Here is a 17018-nt window from a genome sequence, read left to right as displayed (position 1 = left end):
ATTACATACACACTGAAATGTTCACACATAAACACGGTATGTCACACATGATATGGATGAAAACTGCGTTCTGATGAGGAGAAATTGATCGTCGCGCTGCATTTCTCCTCAAAGGAACACACCCTGCTGCGGTAGAAACAGACAGTAGAAAATGGTTGAATATATTAACCACGGAGATTGGTGGCTCTACACCTGCTGTAATATGACTATCGATGACAGGTAGTTGAAGCTTAATTTTTAATAATATGAGGTTAAAATTTAACCCACCAAGAGGTGATCTTTATATAGTCCAGCACAACGTGCATTAGAAAATTATTCAGTACAACTTCCACTACAACGCCACATTCAATATTCATCTAATTTAATCAACAGCATGCAGTAGTTAACATAACCATTGATATTTTCAGTATTGCAGCAGAATCCAAAACTCTTCAGGAGCTGCACACTTTTATCCAACAAATTCAGTGCTGTTACTTTTTTGGACAGACTCAGTCTGAAACCAGTTTCTCAGATATTGCAGTTCAATTTCATGCAAGATGGACCAGAATTTGTTTGTGTTATCAGTACTTCACTTTGAAGTATTCAAAGCAGTAAAGTGCCTAGTATTCAAAAAGCCCTATTTTGGGTGTTCTGGATTCAAGATGCTTCAATGCCAATTAAGAACCTTTATTTTTAAGAGTGTGCTTCAAACAGACACTTTGCTAACCCATATCACCAGAGGTGCTCAAGATCTGCCACATTGTTAAAAAAGCTGAAAAATAAAAATTACAGAGATTTTTGAGCCACACTAAAAATGAAGGTTCTTTATGGGAATCTACAGTTCCATGAAGAACCTTTAACATCCATGGAACCTTTCATTGGACTAAAGGTTCTTTATAAGTTTCTTTTTAAATCATTAAAATGTTCTTCACAACAAGAAAACAAATATTTCTTTTAAGAACTGTCCACTGAAAGGTTCTTTTGAAAACCATAATTGATTATTCTATGACATCTCTGTGAAAACCCTCCTTTAGGAAACTATTTTTAAGATTGCAGGTGGATCTTTTTAAGTTTTAGGAACTAAATTGCACTTGTTTAACAAAACCTGAGTAAAAATATTTTCATACGTCACTGTTCAAACAAGCTAAAAGTCAAAGGACAATGCCAACGTGGCGCACGCAGTATATATTTATACTCCACAATAAGAAGTTCTTCATCAAATTCAGTACATACTGTGCACAGGAGTGCACAGGAATTCCAGACACATGATAATGACAATGACCTTAACCATTTCAAGAGCGCTCTGGTTGGCAGCAAAAGACAGTTGACTGGATGGAAACCTCTCAAAGAGATCTTAAACTGTGATTGTTGCAGAGCTTTTCCATGTATGGAAACCCATTCACAGAACACCCAAAATAGGGGTTCCACATACTGAGTGCCACAGGCACCAAAGCGCTAAAGAAAGAAAGGGATTGAAAAAGAGAGGGAGAGAGAGAGCAGTGTGTGCCAGACTATAAGTGTAGCCTCCATTGCCCAACCAAGCGTCGCATTTATCCCGCTATAAAGGGTCATGGAAGAGGATTGGTCGAGGGCTGGAAGGGTATTAGAAAATGTTAAGAGGGGCCTACAGGCAGTCTATCTCAGCTCAGTGGGAGCTCATTAAATCCCAGTATCCTAATGATCTGGTATCAAAACCGCATGCAAAATAACAGAAAATACATTTCTGATGAAGTCATAAGAGTTTTCTTTACAAAAATGCTGCTACATTCAATGATTATCAAGATTTTCCAAATAACAAGCCTTAAGACAGAAATGTGATTACATCAGAAAGTCATTTCCAATTTATTCTTCGTAGCTCCAAAGAATTTCGCGGGCAGTCAGAATGCATCCATGTAATTTTCTCCCAGTGCTGCAAGCTTCAACTTCCATTATATTTTAATTATTATACGATTGGTCAGATAAAATATAGTGTCTCGGTTAATTTTCTGCCTTTTATCAATTTTTGAGACGCACTCGCTATGTCATTGTCATGCACATTGCTGGTAGGAGTGTCTGCTCATCAGAAAGTACCACGGCATGCCGCTTCTCTTCCCCCAGAGCACATGAAGGGGGTTGGGATTGTCGGCCGAGGGGGAGGGGGTCCAAAACAGACAGCGGAGTTCCCGAGGGTGCAGAGGGATCTGGCAGGACTGCGGTGGCTGACCTGTCAATACCATATCATGCAATGAAGCATGCTCTCTCCTCCATCCATCTACACTGACTGCCTTTGGTCTAAAATACTGTATGCTGTCAGTAAAGATAAGCTGGACCGCTGAATATAGGCTGGTGTGGTGGGCATCAAAGGTATATTACACATATTGAAAAATCACATATTATCTCATGTGTCTCCTCTTCAGCAAGTGGTTAAAATGGGGACTATTGCTTAAAATGATAGTTCACCCAAAAATATACATTAAATCATCATTTACCCACCCTCATGTCATTCCAAACTTGTGTGACTTTCTTTATTCTGTGGAAGACAAAAGAAGATATTTAGAAGAAACAGTTTCACTTCCCATTTGTTTCCACTGCATGGACAAAAAATATAATGGAAGCCAAAGGGAACCAAAACTGGTTACCAATATTATTCAAAATATCTTCTTTTATGCTTCACAGAAGGAAGTCACACCAGTTTGAAATGGCATGACTTTAAGCAATATCACTTAGAGGAGACCTTCAAGTCATTCTAAACCAAAAAGAATATTTTGTGAAAACTCAGTGTTTTTGTCCACACACACTAAAAGTCAAAGAAATCAAATGTTGTTTGGATCCAAATGTTCTTCAAAAGATCTTCTTTTGTGTTTCACAGAGGAAAGAAATGCAGGTTTGTATTGACATGAAGGTAAATAAATAATGACAGTATTTTTATTTTTGGCTGTACTACACTAAAAATACAGGTTACAAAAGGGGGATTTCACATAGCGATGCGAAAGTAGTAGTAGTTTGGGTTCTCCAAACAACCTTTGAATGAACAGTGCTTCAAAAGAATCTTACTTTTCTCAGTATGAGGAACATTTGAATAATCTGAAGAACTTTTTTCACTATAAACAACTTTTGTTTAATGTTTCCATGGATGTTAAAGATTCTTCTTGGAACCATCGATACCAATGAGAAACCTTTAAGTGTGAACACCAAACGCGAATTTAATTATTCGCGCGAGTAGACTGCATACAAAGTAAATGCAAAGACGCGAACAGAGGCGAACTCGCGCCGGCGACGCGTTTGCCGCGAACGCGCGATTTTCGCCTCAATCGAGTCTTCCACGCAAGTTTAAAAATTTCAACTGTAGCGGGAAATTCGCATGACGCATTCTCGCTAAGCCAATCAGTGAAGAGTTTACTTACAAGTCCGGTATGATTCAGAAAACGGAGGAGATCATTACTGTGGCCCTAAATTTATGATATAGGCTTCTGGAGCATAGAAAATTTAGTTGTGGTGGCTGTATTTTATTAGCATGGCTACAGAAGTGCTGCTATCAATAAAAAATAATAATAATCTCAGAGTATATACAGCATTAGAATGTAACATTAATGCAGGATTAATACTCATCCGCCTCTGGATGGTGCTGTGAAGACATGTCAGCGTTTGGCTTTTGGGACTTTCACAAGTACAAAGCAGCGATTGTAGTTATCTTTGTCCACCTTGGATGATCGTGCCTTGTTGTTATTTGCGTGAGTGACGCGAAAAATATCCCTCGAATAATCTAGAGCGAGTGTCGCGATGCGCATATTCGCTTCGCATTTGGTTTGAACACACCATAACTGTGTGCACACCAAAAGTGATTTTAATTATTTGTGTGAATAGATTACATACAAAGACACTGGAAAGATACAAATATATGCGAATTCGCGGCGGGCGATATACGCCTCAAAAGCATCTTTGCAAGTTGAAAAATGTAAACTTGTGCCAGAAAATTCGCATAAATTCTCGCGCAAGCCAATCAGTATTCACACCAGTGACATGGAAAACATCCCGCGAGTAATCTAGAGCAATACCGCGATGCAAATATTCGCTTCGCTTTTGGCGTGCACACACCATGTTCGTCCTGATAAATGAATGAAAACATCTAAATTAACTGATTATCTGATTTTAAGTAAAAAATATTACTTGACATTATTGAATCAACCTGAAAACACTAGGTTAGAGTAACAAAATAATCTTTAATCGATTATAAATAGCTAACATTTTCAGGTTACCACTTTATACTGTAAAGTAATGTAACCTGTATCTGTTCAAGAGCTTCAGAAGAACAAACATGTCAAACTCTCCTTAAAAGCCTGCAATTAAAGTCAATGTTCTCAGTATGTTCTCAAACACTTCTCATCAAATTCTCACTAGACCAATCCATCCATTTTACAGTTCTTTACCCTTATGGCATGTCAATGATTATCTCAACTGCACTTTGAATTCTTCTAAGGAATTTCTGGAGAAACCTCAAAGGCAAAGTTGACACATAAATAAAACATAACTGAGATCTCCATTACGTCTCCTGCAACCTTTGAGCAATAAAATGTTCCCCTGGGCAGTGTCATGCAAATCTAGATCGGCATATGTGCTTAAGTGTGGAGCTGGCTTTGCCCTTCTCTTCCGCATCTCTCGGGAAAGACAATCTGACTGTTTTCCTTGCATTTTAATTCTGATTTTCCTGACAGCGGAGCTTAAGGTATCCTCCATCCATCTCAGCCTTGGTCTCAGGGTCACTGTGTCTATTTCACACAGCAACCTTGAGGTCCTGGTGCCCGATAACCATAATGCCGATGTTACAGCATAGCGTATGCACTTGGGCAGATGAAACCAATCGCACACATAATAAAACGACAATCGTGGATGTGCCAGGGAAGATGAAGCATAATAAAAAAGAATATCTCTAACAAACGGCAATAGGATAAATGGACAATGCAATGCAGTTTAATGTGGTGCTCCATCTATATGGAAATGCAGGCGTGTAGGAATCTGCCAGGGAATGTTGAGTAGACCGTGCTGGTGATTGGATGGGGGGTGTTTTGTTTCAAACTATGGGTTAAAAGATACAATCACATGGAATTACAATGAAGACTGTCGAATGTTGAATAGTCAAGCAAAATAGAATGTTTTCCTTTTTTAAACAAACCACAGGTTTAATTTTAAGATCACAAGTCTGTTTTGCTTTAAGCCATGCACATGAGCACATAAAAAAAGTCCAATAGCATGCAAATAGAGATATAAAAACAGATATTTCCAGCTCTATGATGTTGCTTGCTGCTTGGCATGGTAACCGAGTTTTAATATAGACTAAAGGTAGTATTTTAACTGGAAGCAACAGTCTGAGGTTAAAAACATTTTAATGATGGATTTGTTTCTTACAAACATGCAGCTATTGACAGTTTTTGTCATAAGCTAACTGATGACTGGAATGGTGTGGATTACTTGTGGATTATTGTGATGTTTTTATCATCTGTTTGGACTCTCATTCTGACGGAACCCATTCACTGCACTTCATGTAATGCTAAATTTCTCCAAATCTGTTCAGCAACAAATACCTGTATGACATGTATTTGAAACACTTCTTTGATTAGGCTATGGCATAATCCATTTACAAATAGCATCCAAAAAACATTACATAAGGAAATCAGAAAATTAACTAAAACTCCATATAAATAGAAGGTAATCAAATAGTCGCAGAGGTCAAATATTGTTTTTGTTTCAAACAAGCTACATTGGATAACACGATCACGTGTTATATTGACTGTAATTCCCTTTGCACATCTAACACATTTGCCTGAGCACATCTGATGGTTATTTAAAGAGAAAGCCATGGATTTTTCATTCCCATTCAAGATAATGGTAAATCAATAAGCTTGTATTTAAATCAGCCAGCCAACGAGGTATATGAAAGCAAACAGAGGTAAAAACAGGATAGATATTTATTTTATTTAAAATAGATGCTTTGTGATGTTTAAAGTATTATTTTCCAACTCAAATTTCCTGTATGCGAGCCACTTGCTAAATTGCAATGGGAGTCACAATAGTCGTCAGTCATAAATCAATATAAGACTGAAGAAGTTTACAAGCACAGCTCAATTACGGCATGAACGCCTCTGGAAAACATGGATGGAGGTGTAATGGTTTGCTGTGTTTGTTCTCACAATGTATTCCTTCTGCTGGCAGGCCTTTGACATCAGATTCTGCAGGCCAGACTTCTGTTTCCTCGGTTCTCTTTGATTCTCTGTGCATCAAACAAAATATATGGATTCTGGTGGGTTTCATGTTTTTCAAGAAGGTGTTTGTTGAGGGTGTGTTTGTTTGATACAATGGTATAGCACACACTATTTAAAAAAAATCTAACTATCCTGTTTTTAGTGCTGTTTAATATATATATATATATATATATATATATATATATATATATATATATATATATATGCAATATGTTCTTTCCCCTTGGCAATGTTTTATCTTCTAGTGACATATCTTTCATCCTCCCAGCCACGTGAATTTACTGCTGTTGTATAAGATACACATAGTGAAGCAGAATAAGCCAATGTTTACAAAACCCTTACTCGTGAGCTTTTCTTGCTCTTACTGGAGCCGGGAGGAGGGCACATGTTCACAAACAGCACTGACGCAGGTACGACGCAGAGCACTGAAACAAAGGCTTTGTTCTGACCTCTATCCCCTATAGCCTGTCACAGCATCCAGCCACGGGAGTCCTTCAGCCCTCAGTGCAGGGCAACTGCTCTCCTGCTCCTCTGCTGGGGTTTCACAAATATCTGCTGCACAAAAACAATCACGACTGCAGTGCTGAGACTCCCCTATGACAGAATGGAAATCTGTGCTGGAATAAACCACATAAACATTGAGAAATACTGACATCCTTCCCTAAAATGAGCACTATCTATCTATCTATCTATGTATTTATCATCTGTCTGTCTATCTATCTATCTGTCTATTTATCGTCTATCTGTCTATTTATCGTCTATCTGTCTGTCTGTCTGTCTATTTATCGTCTTTCTATCTCTATCGTCTGTCTGTCTATCCATTCATCCATCTATCTATCCATACATCTATCGTCTATCTATCTATCAATCTATCTATCTATCTGTCTATTTATCGTCTATCTGTCTGTCTGTCTATCTGTTTATCGTCTTTCTATCTCTATCGTCTGTCTGTCTATCCATTCATCCATCTATCTATCCATACATCTATCGTCTATCTATCTATCTATCGTCTGTCTGTCTGTCTGTCTATCTATCTATCATCTTTCTATCTCTATCGTCTGTCTGTCTATCCATTCATCCATCTATCTATCCATAAATCTATCATTTATCTATCTATCTATCTATCGTCTGTCTGTTTATCTATTTATCATCTTTCTATCATCTGTCTGTGTCTGTCAGTCTATTATCTGTCGTCCATCCATTCATCCATCCATCTATCCATTCATAGATCTATCATCTGTCTGTCTATTTATCGTCTATCTGTCTATTTATCATCAGTCTATCTATCTGTCTGTCTATTTATCGTCTATCTGTCTATTTATCATCAGTCTATCTATCATCTGTCTGTCTATCTGTCTATCTATTTATCATCTTTCTATCTCTATCGTCTGTCTGTCAGTCTATTATCTGTCGTCCATCCATTCATCCATCCATCTATCTATTCATACATCTATCGTCTGTCTGTCTATCTATCATCTGTTTGTCTATCTATTGTCTGTCTGTCTGTCTATCCCTCATCTGTCTGTCAGTCTATCGATCTGTCTATCATTTGTCTATCTATCTATCGTCTGTCTATCCATCCATCAGTCTACCTATTTATCGTCTGTCTGTCTATCTATCATCTGTCTGTCTATCATCTGTCTAGCTATCGTCTGTCGTCTATCCATTCATCCATCATCCATCTATCAATACATCTATCGTCTGTCTGTCTATTTATCTGTCATCTGTCTATCTATTGTCTGTCTATCTCTCGTCTGTCTGTCTATCCATCCATCTATCATTTGTCTATCTATCGTCTGTCTATCATCCATCTGTCTACATATTTATTGTCTGTCTGCCAGTCTATCTATCTATCTATCTATCTATCTATACACCATTCATACTGTACAGTAGTTGCCTACATTCTATTTAAAGCATAAATAGTGCACATAGGGTATTTATAGTGAATTAAAAATACATTAAACTGTCCAGAAGTTGGTGCATGCTGTTATTTAAACCTGCATTTATAATATCAAGACAGAAATTGAAGCCAAATGAGGGGTTATGATTAGTATGCAGCACTATAGAAGCAAGCCAAATTAATGTCCTCTACATTAGATACAGAGAAATATTACTATTGATCAAGTTGAGCAAAAACAGGCCTATTATTGATTCACTTTGACACCGCGACCATGTATAGTCAATATAAAATTACAATGTAATTTAAAAGTAAATGCATTTTTGCACTTCCAAAATGTGCATTCCGTTTAATCGTTACATTTTAGCCACATTTTTTACTGCATTCAGAAAGAAACGCCTGGACATTTCCGTGAATTTAAAAGTCACCAAGGTGCAGCTGATGACTAAGAAATCTGAACACACACCCAATGGAAAGAAAAACACACACCAAGATGAAATCAGTGGCTCGCGCAGCTTCTCTCAGCAGCCACGTGCTCCGGTCTTATTAAAATGCATAAGAGCAAATGAGATTTGGGAAGCTGCTGAAAGATGCTGCGTATAATCCACTTTTCTCCATTTCATACCGGAAAGGGTTTTGATGTAGCATTGATGTGCTCAGCCGCCGCCTCTGAGTCATTAATATTCATTGATGATGTTTCTCCCGCTGCGAGTGGCGGATATTGTGATTATGAAGATTTGGCTGTGTGAGGTGAGGGCGGTGAGGGTGGGCTGTGGAATTTGAGGGGTGGGGGTGTCGTGGCTAAAGGCGTAGAGAGATGTTCATTATCCTTCGGGAGATGAGTCACAAACACTCCTGAACGTCATGACTCACCGAAGCCTGTAATCCTGCTCACATCTATCAGCAGCACAATCCTCAAACTTCAAACAAAAGGATGACACATGTTTGAAAGAGGTACTTGAACCATTCCTACAGAATTGTATAGTTCTTCTGCATGTTGATGATGAACCCTCATTTACATTCATTCATTTTGCAGATGTTTTTATCTGAAGCGACTTACAAATGAGGAAAAAACACATGCATATTATCATAAAGGAGACAACAGCAGTGCCAGAATAGTAAACCTTTCATAAACCACAATAACTCTGTGTAACTGAAACAAGTAATTTAATTTTACTGCAATAAATGTAAAATAACTGTTTTTTTTTAGATGAAGAATTCTCTCCATCTCTGTATATATATATATATATATATATATATATACACTACCAGTCAAAAGTTTTTGAACAGTAAAGATTTATTTTATGTTTTTTTTAAACCAAGCAGATTATTTGATCCAAAATACAGCAGAAACAGTAATATTGTAAAATATTTTTACTATTTAAAGTAACTGCTTTCTATTTGAATAGTATCAGTATCACATGATCCTTTGGAAATCATTCTAATATGCTGATTTGCTGTTCAAGAAACATTATTAATTATTATTATTATTATCAATATTTAAAACAGTTGAGTTGTTTTTTTTTCAAGATTCTTTGATGAATATAAATATCCAATAATCAGCATTTATCTGAAATAAAAAGTTTTTGTAACATTATACGCTATACCATTCAAAAGCTTGGAGTCAGTGTAATTTTTATTTTATTTTATTTATTTATTTTGGGAAAGAAATTATGGAAATTAAACTTTTATTTAGCAAGGATGCTTTAGATTGATCAAAACTGATGAATAAAGACATTTATAATGTTACAAAAGATTTCTATTTCAGATAAATGTTGTTTTTCTGAACTTTCTCTTCATCAAAGAAACCTGAAAAATCTACTCATAAATCTAAAATCTATAACAACAATAATAATAATAATACATGTTTTTTGAGCAGGAAATCAAAATAATAGAATGATTTCTAAAGGATCATGTGACTGGAGTAATGATGCTAAAAACCTCAGTACACCTCAAGCAGTGTTGTCTTTATTTATTTTTTACTTTATTTTATTTTCTCATTTCATTATTTTTTATTTTCTGTTTTCATTTTAGTTTTTTTTTTAGTAATGTTTGTTATTATGTAAATAAGTCCATATAGTTTTTAATTTAGTAATTACATTTTTTTTATTTAGTTTCTAAATAATATTTTATTTTTAGTTATTTCAGTACATGAAAATGAAAAATCTAAACAAAATTGCATATTTTATTTTAATTGGGTTAAAGGCTTATTTTAAATATTTTAAGTATTTTAAATAACTTTTATTTTATTTATTTTTATTTTTAATAGCCTCTTTAAATATATAAAAAATACATATTCAACATTAAATAATAAAAACTACATACTTATGAATGGTAAGTTGTTCTGTGAACGGGACAGTTCGTGAGCTAAACTTGATATTAAATACAACAACTGTGTGAACGTAGGCTGTACATGTGCCTGCGTTTTTAGCTGAAGAAATGACTGTTTGTGCTATTATTCCCAGGACATGTTATTACGTCCAGCACACTCACATATTCGCTTACACAAACATACATTAATATGAAACAAATGCAAGAGGGAAGCAGCTGCCAAACAGCTGCATGTAGGGGGCCAGCTGTCCACTGCGCAACTCTCAATCCACACAGAGGCCAAACCACAGGTGCATCACTTTCTAAAGGACAAAAACTGAAAGCAAAACCACTTTCTATATGAATAGTTCAAATGCAAAAGCCTCTAAATCCATCTGATGTATTTCTTTAAAATTAGCATTTCTTTCTGCCTACTTTGTATAGGTTTCTATGTAAGTACTGGTACTTGTGATTGGGCTGAGGCTGGAATTTAGCGAGTTTGAAGTAAAAATATTTGATGGACGTATAATATGTGTCAGGAGCATTCACTCAGTAACATTATCTCATTTTTGACCAAGATGGCTTTTAGCTGGTTTTGCATCTGAACTCTTCATATGTACTCCAGTGTGGATCCAGAACACTTAAGAAGAGATGATGCCAACCCCACAGAGGACTTCAGATGATGCCAACCCTTAAACAACATACAGCACTACCGAATTCTGCTACTAATTTATAGTGTTCTTTGTCTGTTTGATTACGTCATTAATTGATCTTTACCACACATCTTTGCCATATGTACATCAAGCTACTACTACATAAATTGTAAAAATGTCAATTTGGTGTAAAGTTGCTTTGCAACCATATGTATCGTGAAAAGCGCTATACAAATACATTTGAATTGAATTGAATTGAATTGAATGTACTACAGCCACCGAATACATTTTGTCACTTAAGTCACACAAAAATGTCTGAATACTGTCCTGCAAATTTGACTTCCAACCTGTTCCAGCTCACCAGGCCTGTGATTTTCGAAATGAGCTTGAGGAGCTTGATTAGCTGGATCAGGTGTGTTCAATTAGGGTTGTAGCTACACAATAGAGGGTTTGCACTTACATCATAGTTTGGTTAGTTACCCAAATGCACGGCTATATTGGAGATAGGCTACTCGGATGTAAACAACAGCATTGTTCGCACAGTTAATGTACTACTGATAAGTTGTTCTGCTAATTTATAGTGTCTAAACCATGGAAAAAATGTGTGGAAGCTGCTAAATCATAAATAGAAGAACTTAGTAAGCAGGAAAGGGCACAATATTTTGAAAAACTAAAGTTAATAGGTGGTAAAGATACGTATCAGCAGTATTATTTTAGATATTAGCCTAATATTTCACCTACCTGACCGAAATTGATAAGAACAAACATGAATGTTGTCAAGATTCTTGCCCTGGAAATCCTGGTTCAGTTTGGCCAACCACAAACGCCTTTTGTTCCTCAGACAGTTTGTTGCACTCTTCTCCTTGATTTGTTATAACTTTCGGCAGTCTATAGTACTCCAAATGTTTTTCCCGGTCCGACCGGTTAGTACAGCCCAAAACATGACAATAATTGACCATTTTCAGCAGCAATAATCAACAAAATTTGTTTTGTTTACATTCAGTGTTGCTATATGGCTAATTGATGACGCTACGTAAAAACACGCTAATCGGAAAGGGACGGAAAACGAATAACGCCTTCTACGAAGACACTAAAAATACACAGTTAGCCGCTTGCTAGCAGTAGCCTGTTACATATACAGTTCGTAAAATTTCACTTACCACATAAACAGAGTAAGGAGAGATGACTGATAGGATGATGGCAAATGGTTTACAGACCCTGAGCACCACTGACAAACATCTAACCTTGCAAAATCTGTGGTAAATACTGCCGCTTCGTAGTTTAAACAGAGTATCACCCTGTCTACACTGGACGCGACAACAGCTAAAGTTTGTCTACACTGGACGCGACAAAGCGACCGTTGCAAATCATTTGAACTTTGTGTGAGCACGTCATAAATAGAATGCGGTAGCGGTTTACTGTCGTGGATTTGTCGAGTCGCGTCGTATCCAGTGTAGACAGCGTCAATGATTATAACGGGGTCTACTGTATTTTGTCGCGTCGCGCCGCGCCGCTCGCGTCCTGTGTAGACATGGTGTGATCGCGAATCCCCAAAGTGAAACTAAAAACCGACTGCGCATTCAAATATTAGCAGCTCCTTAATTTATATACAGTACAATTACCCCACGATATAATTGCGAGAGAAAGTGTTGAAATATATATACTTCAGTTCACATCTAGTATTATCGGCAATGGAGGATGGCATGGTCTGTCGGCCCAACTCTAAACTAAACTAAAATAAAATATACAAAAACTTTAAAAAGTTAGTTGCAAAGACAGCATTTATTATTTTATTTCCATTTTAATTTAACTGAAATGTAAAGTTAAAGTGCTAAAATAACTATGAAGTTAGTTATATTACAAAAACATGACAAAAATGTACCTAAAATTAAAATGGAAAATACAATTTAAAAAAAAAATCTGAGGAGAACTTCATGCACTAAAAATGACTAAAACAATGAAACTGATTAAAAGACACTGAGCAAAAATGATGAAGAAAATGTAAGTTTAGAGGAAAGATCCTCTAACTTTTGATGCCACTTTTTTCTCATCTAATGCAGTGACATTCAGACGTTTCTTTGGGCTCCCTGTACATTCCTCACAATTACAGGGTTTGTGTTTCCCAAAGTTGGCGTTACTGTCATTTGTTTTCTATTAACACAACATTGAGACTGTAAGCTACCCGTGCCCCAATTCTACCCTTAAAAAATACCCACCCCCTAATCACACAAACACACACACACACACAGTCGCATTCACATGCAAATGATGCTTTAATCTGAGCTCTCTAATAGACCACCATGGCAACAGAGATACAGCACTAATGAGGAAGAGGTACAGGTTAATGGCAGCGTAGCGCATGAGCGACTCTCTCTCTCCCTCATACACACTTTGCACCAAAATCCTTACAAACATCAAACCTCCTTATAACACATATCATGCGTTAAGAGAGGATGATGTTAAGAGTAATGTGAAGTGTTAATAGGCCTGTCAGTCTCACCTTGTCACCATGCGTTTGACACTAGAGCAGGCCTGACGCTCATTTACAAGCGAATTAAAACTATTAGGCTAATACGTGATTTGGTGAGACTCTCATTTTAGACTGACAGTGAGAAAATGGTCAAATGCAGGGTGAAGAAACACACACACACACACACACACATACAAGCAAAGATTGCTGTGGGCCGTTATCAGCATGTCCTTGAGCGGAGAATGTAAAGCGAGGCGTTTCCCACATTCTGTCCCGTCTAACACCTGCTCTTTACAAGCAACAAACACATTCACGTACCAGAACAGAACTGAGTTTAACTTTGGAATAACTGAATCACAACTGCACATTACAGTTTCACTGGTGAGTCACATGAGGTGGACTGCCAAAAAAAAATTAAATTTTGAGCACACTGAGTTTATTTTGAAATTGAAATATGTGACCCAGTCATAAGTAGCATGGGTATATTTATAGCAATAGCCAACAATACATTGTATGGGTCAACATTATCAATTTTTCTTTTAAGCCAAAAATCATTATTATATTCGTTAGGATATTAAGCAAAGACCATGTTCCATGAAGATATGTTGTAAATGTCCTACGGTAAATATATCAAAACTTAATTTGGACAACTCTAAAGGCGATTTTCTCAATATTTAGATTTTTTTTGCAGCCTCAGATTTTGATTTTCAAACAGTTGTATCTCAGCAAAATGTCGTCCTATCCTAACAAACCATACATCAATGGAAAGCTTATTTATTCAGCTTTCAGATTTCAAATTAATAATTTAATATAATAATTTAATATATAATTTAAAAATACTAAAATGCATTACTACAAATGGACCCTTTTCACAAGACTCTGGTGATGCATTTCAACGATCATCATCATCATAAATCCTTGAAAGTTTTTCATGTTTTGATTTTTTAAAAATGTATGTACATTTACAACACTGTACTTTCTTTTATATCACCTTTTCATCAGTTACAAAAACCTAGTTAACACTAATGCGAGGTTGTTTCTAAAGCCGTGTCTCTGAGAGGGACGGTAAATTTGACATCGTTCTCTCTTCTGACTGCCGTTATCAATTTCTTCCTTTTATTAAAAGTTGTGTAAACACTGTTGTGGAGTTTTTCTTTTGCTATTTGAGCAAATGGGAATGCAAAAAATATATTTGTGGTACTCTCCCATTCACTGCTCTCGGATTTGACCCAACTATGATGACTTCCGCTATGAGAAACCTGGAAATGTGAGAAAGGTCCATAATGGGTGTTTTAACATTTGGAGAAAAATGATTGTTTGATGTGATGATCTGAGCAGCTTCCTCATAGGAATCATTACTCTTGGTAATTGCTTTTCAAGGCTGTATAATGAACAAAGAAACCAGACCAGGTGCACACAATGTTCCTGTAAAACATCGTAAACACTTCACACTCAGCATTCCAAAAGACTGGAAACACAGAATGTCCCTACTCAATATGAGAACTTTTGGTCACTGGCAGTCCTGTAATGATAGTTGGCGGAAGTCACGGCTCACCATGATGGGATAGCAGCGTCACTTTGCATCCTCCTTTGATGATCAGAAATGAGTTCCAGGTGTTGTCGTCCCACTCGCCGCATCTGTTTAGTTGTGGTTGCCAGTGGCAACGCTGGCACGTGCTCTGAAGGCTAGACGTAGGGATGAAAGAGGAAAGAGAATGAGGCAGGGGAAACCATGAATGAATGGATGAACACAAGCACCTATATGGCATGAAAAGGCAATGTCTGAAACATATAGAATAATTTGAGATTCCAAAACCATTTCCAAAAATACTATTATATTTATATACTACTATATGTTATTTTCCACAAATGCACTTTCTCAGAGGAGTTGAAAAACAAAAAAAATATTTTACTGTAGTTGTATAGGTTCTTTCCAAAAGTAGGGGTTTTTAAAGGATTACTTTATTCCAAGATAAAAAAGTTCCTGATAATTTACTCACACCTATGTCATCAAGAACACCAAGATGTTCATGCCTTTTTTCTTCAGTCGGGAAGAAATTAAGGCTTTTGAGGGAAACATTCCAGGATTTTTCTCCATATAGTGGACTTTAGTGGGGATCCAAATTGAAGCTTCAAAGGACTCTATAGTCGAGGAATAAGCGTCTTATCTAAAAAAAAAAAAGTATAAAATATTTTTTTGAAAATGACCTGTTGTTTCGCTAGATATGACCCTTATTCCTCGTCTGGGATTGTGTAGAACCTTTTGAGGCTCCATTGAAACTGCAATTTGGATCTTCAACCATTGATCCCCATTAAAGTCCACTATATGGAGAAAAATCCTGGAAAGTTTTCTTCAAAAACCTTATTTCTTTTTGGAGTGAGGAAAGAAAGACATGGATGACATGGGGTGAGTAAATTATCAGGAAATTTTTATTCTGGAAGTGAACTAATTCTTTAAGATGCCATTGTTTGAACAAATGTGATAAAATATTCTTCTAATGTATTTTTCTAGTCATATATAATATATAATTTATAGTTTTTTGCAAGAGAGAGAGAGAGAGAAAATGAAAATCCTTTAACATAATCAAAATACTTCAACTGAAATACCTGCATAACATGGTCTACTTATTAAATGTTGAAAATGAAGCAGACTAATCACACTGAGGAAGGTCTCTGGAGACGGCAGAACTGAAAAACAACGGAACAAGTGCTGGGGAGGGCGGCCGTGTGTGCTCAGCTGTTTGTTATGTGGCAACAATTGCTTTTCCCAGCTTCATTTCAGAAACCACAAATCGTTCTCTAGGCTTTGGACAATCTGTTCTTCCAAAACTGTTTTCTCAACATGAAGTGAGTGTCAATCGTCAAATCTTACAATTACATTTTTTTATCCAACATATGGGGCTTATCGAGTCACACAGATGAAGAATAAACAATTCTGAATCCACATAATACACATTTTGACCAACAGTATCCCACGTACTGTTGTCCAAGTTACAGAGTTGCAATTAAAAATTCAAGCTTCATGCATTCATGCTATCATGCATTGCAACTCAAAATTTTGTAGCTACTGGAACACTGAAAATATGCAATACTGAAATGATGAGAAATTACAGTTTCTTGTGTTGCAATTTTGCACTTAGATAAGACCATTTCAAACGGGCTAAACTAAAGTAGTGTTACAGAAAACACTTCCTCTTTTACAGGACAGTTTCTAATCCACTGTTGAAATGAGCACACCCGTTTATGGCATATGCAGAATCAGTTTCACGCCCAAAGTGTGTAAAACACACTAATCCTCTAAATACTCCATTGCTGAAGGAAATGAAACAGATTACAATAAAAGGCATGAACTGTGGTAAACTCATTCTTTTGCATGTATTATTCACTTTGCTGCGTCATGGAAAGGACAGCAGGTTTTCGTAGAGTCTCATTGCAGACTTTGGCTCCCTGGAGGGACCATGTGAACAATGATT

This window comes from Labeo rohita, chromosome 3 (genome assembly GCF_022985175.1).
Source record: "Labeo rohita strain BAU-BD-2019 chromosome 3, IGBB_LRoh.1.0, whole genome shotgun sequence".
Taxonomy (NCBI): domain Eukaryota; kingdom Metazoa; phylum Chordata; class Actinopteri; order Cypriniformes; family Cyprinidae; genus Labeo; species Labeo rohita.
Note: the sequence above shows the minus strand (reverse complement) of the source record.